Below are 3987 nucleotides of genomic sequence, written 5' to 3'. Positions count from 1 at the left end.
TTTTCAGTTCTTTGCTGCTGCACCAAGAAAGGTGCTCCAAGTGTATGGTTTACATTAGTTACATGGAAAAGAACTAGGAGGCCAGTGAGATAGCTCAGCAGACTAAAGCACCTGCTTAGGCAAGCTTAGGCAAGCACAGGGACCACCCCATACCACATGCTGCACCAGCCCCTCCCCCAGTGGCACAGTAATGCTCATGCCTGTAATCCCAGCACCAGGGAGGCTGAAAGCAGGAGGCTCACCATGAGTCTGAGATGCATAGTAAGACCCTGCAACAACCAAATACATTAAAAAAAAAAAAAAAAGAAAGAAAAAGAGAAAAGAACTTCTACAAGCCAGTAATAAAAACGTTTTTTTAAACATGTGAATAGAGATAGATTTTTCCAAAGCAGATGCACATACGGCCAATAAGCACATGAAAACAACGCTCAACATCATTAGTTATCAGTAAAATATTTATCAAAAACAAAATGAAATATACTCCACATGCACTACTAGGATGGTTACAATCAGAGTCGTAGTAAGTATTGATCAGGATATGGGAAACTTGGAACCCTCATAAATGTTGGTAGAAATATTAAAATGGTAACAACCAGTTTGGAAAGCAGGTCTGGCAATTCTTCCAAAATTAGAAATTACCATATGATCTACCACATCCACTACCAAAAAATTAAAAATATATGTCTGTATAAAAACTGTTATTATAATGCTCACAGTAGCATTATTGTCATTAGTCAAAAAGTAGAAACCCAAATGTCTTCCAACTATGAATGAATGAGTCAATGTGATGATATACTCATAACAGAATAGGATACTGCTATAGAAAATAGTGACTTATTGATAAATCAGACAACAGGTCTTGAAAACACACTACATAAAAGAAGTCACTTACAAAAATCATACTGCAGTGCTCGCTTCCGCAGCACATATACTAAAATTGGAACAGTACAGAGAAGATTAGCATGGCCCCTGCGCAAGGATGACACACAAATTCATGAAACGTTCCACATTTTTTTATTGCCATAATGTCTCTCAAGTAAAGTTTTTTTTTTAAGGGTTGTTTATTGAAAAAAAAGTGATACGATAAGAAAAAACAAATGTCACAGGTCTGTCCTCTTACAATTCTGTATATGGTTAGATTTCTAAATTTCTTTGCAAAAATATGTAAATGCTTATTTCTACTCTTATAAAATTATTTTTCCTTCATATTCTGTAAGGACTTAAAGTTCAATATACCAATATTTGATGGAAAATAGCAGTTCCATGATATGCCAAAGATGTTTGATATTTAGATAGATAGGGTAAACCGAACTGCATATATTGCAGGTTAATAATAAGCTTCTCTTCTGGAGGGTTAACAACCTAAGTTATCAGTTCAAAATTGGAGAAAAGGAAGGGCTGCAAGGTCAGCCAACATTTTCGCCCTAGCCTTTCAAGGTCAGTGAAGGCTCGGGACATAGAAGAACCTGTATTGTAACAACATATAACTCAGTTGTGCTCCAAATTTTCTGATCAAGAAGATTATGGAGCCACAGAGGAATGTGTTCAATGATCTAAAGTGAGCCTCGGGAGAGTCACATGGAAAGAAAAAACATTCTCAAGCTTTCACAGAGAGCAAATTGGTCAAGCAATGGCCGTGACTCATCCTCATGGCTGACACTGACAAAGGATCTACAAAGTACAGTACAGGGCTACAGGATAAATCCTGAGAGTACTTGGCTGACCTTATCAGATACAAAAGTTACATTTCTTGCTATATAAGTCTTGCTTTATCTTGGTCTTAACCATCCAGCAGAAAAGTATAAAAACAAGGTAGATAAAGTAAAGCCATATTAATACGATGAGCTGTAAAAGGCTCAAATCAATAATTTCTGAGGATAACCCACTAATATTATAGACTGCTAGACAGAGTTGGACTGTTTAGCTGAATTCAAACACCTGTAGTATTTAGATGCCAATAGAATATTCACCTCTGACAGGACTAAACAAAAAAAAGGGGATACAAAGGAAAGATCGTTTTGTATTTATATATACAAAATAGTTAGGATAGATATACAGCTACTTTCACTTAATTCAATGAGAAGAAAGAGGTGCACTAATAGTGTTTGGACAGGATATCTTGTCTCCTTCTTGTACTATGGATAACCCCTAAGAAGATAACAATGTACAATGTATTGATTATCGAAACTGTCCTATTAATCAGCTTTGAAACTGTCTCATTCATATTTATTTCTCAATAAAATTAAAAATAATAATTAAAAAATCACACTGTATGATTACTTGCAATGTTCAGAATAGATAAACTTCTAAAACCAGAATGTAAGCTAGTGGCTGCCCAGGGCTGAAGAGATGCAGGGGTTGGAAGGTGACAGCTAAAGGGTACAAAATGCAGTATCTTTGTGTTGTGATGAAATGTTCTAAAATTTTGATGATGTCTATTCAACTCTACCAAACTGTTACTAAGTACTATTTTAAAAATCACCAATTATACACTTTGAAGAAGTAAATTGTATTTCAATATAGCTGTTACAAAAACAAAAGAAAACTTGACAAAGAAGCTCCATCTCATCATTTCCATTCAAACATATTACATAAGTGGTTCTAAACAGTGCAACTAGTGAAAAACAAGAAATGAAAGCCAGCCAGGCTAGAAGGAAGTAAAACTCTCTTCATTCACAAAAGAATGTGATCATCTACAAAGAAATACTATGAAACATCTAAGAAAGCTATAAAAATCAGTAAATCAATGTAATAGCTGAAGGATTTAATGTACAAAAATCAATTCTAATTCTATATACTATCAAAAAATTGAATTATTCTTTAAAATACCATTTACAACAAAAAATATGAAACAAACACAAATTTGACAAGATTGGTAATTGAAAAGCTAAAAAATGTTGGGAGAAATTAAAGAGCTAAAATTAAAATAAATACCATTTTAAATAGATCATAAAACTCTTATGATGTTAATTAATTCCATATTGATAAACAGACGCAATGAAACCTTGATATATACACTGACTGGTTAGTTACTATGTAAAAACTGAAAAGATGATTGAAAAATTCATACAGAAATGCAAAGAATCTAGAAATCTCAAAACAACTTCAAAAAGAAGTTGGAGAACTTACACTAACTTCAACACTTACTAAAGGGGCCAGGGAGATAGCTCAGGCCTGAATTCAATCCCTGATTTCATCAAAAAAAGGAAAAAAAAAAAAAAAGACTTACTATAAAGCTGTAATAAGACAAGACAGTACCAACAAAAAGACAAATGGTCAACAGAACAGCACAGATCATCAAAACATCTGGGTTTTTAAAAGGTGCTGGTGGTAGAATAGTCTCCTCGTAACACAGAAATTAACTCAGCAACGTTCATAAACCTGAATATAAGAGCTAAAGTCATAAAACTTTTAGAAAAAAAAATCTTAATTTTCTTTTTAAATCTACTTAGTACAGGGTCTACAGGATCTCTCTACACAGATCAGACTCATAGTAATCCTCCAGTTTTCTGCCTCCCAAGTGCTGGGATTACAGGCACGTGCCACCATGCCCAGTCTCAGTCACTGTCTTAGTGCACCCCAGGGGCAGGGCGGGCAAGGCAGGTCAGGATCGAACCCCTAGGCCCTGTGTCTGCCTAAGCAGGTGCTTTAATCCACTGAGCTATTGGGCCAGCCCTAGAAACCCAATATATAGAGAGTAAAATAAAAGACAGATATTAGGACAAAAAAAAGGAAAAGTATTTATAAAAATATCACAATTCAGCATGGGCAATGTATCTAAAAGTATACCTTGATTTAGTCTAGTTGTATGTGTTTTGTATGATTTTTTGTCTGTCTGTTAATCTGTGTTAATAATAGTTAAGTTGATAAAAGACTTAAAAACATACCTGATGTTATCAGTAGTAATTGCAAGGAAATGAAGGACCATTTTGCATCTGTATATTTAAAATAGGATAGATATACAACTACTTTCTCTTAATTCAATGA

General features: G+C 34.4%; 1 protein-coding gene and 1 non-coding gene across 3 annotated transcripts in view; one reads left to right on the top strand and one right to left on the bottom strand.

Annotated features, from left to right (window-relative positions):
* The window catches only part of Map3k2 (mitogen-activated protein kinase kinase kinase 2), an 87799-nt gene that overhangs the window by 68240 nt on the left and 15572 nt on the right, over window positions 1-3987 (bottom strand). The gene's annotated exons all lie outside the window — the stretch shown is intronic.
* Window positions 908-1014, top strand: LOC111815320. Its single transcript, XR_002820026.1, has one exon. It is a non-coding gene; the product is annotated as a U6 spliceosomal RNA (small nuclear RNA).

Source organism: Octodon degus, unplaced genomic scaffold, assembly GCF_000260255.1.
Source record: "Octodon degus isolate 3935 unplaced genomic scaffold, OctDeg1.0 scaffold00014, whole genome shotgun sequence".
Lineage (NCBI taxonomy): Eukaryota > Metazoa > Chordata > Mammalia > Rodentia > Octodontidae > Octodon > Octodon degus.
This window is presented reverse-complemented; position numbering and strand designations above follow the sequence as displayed.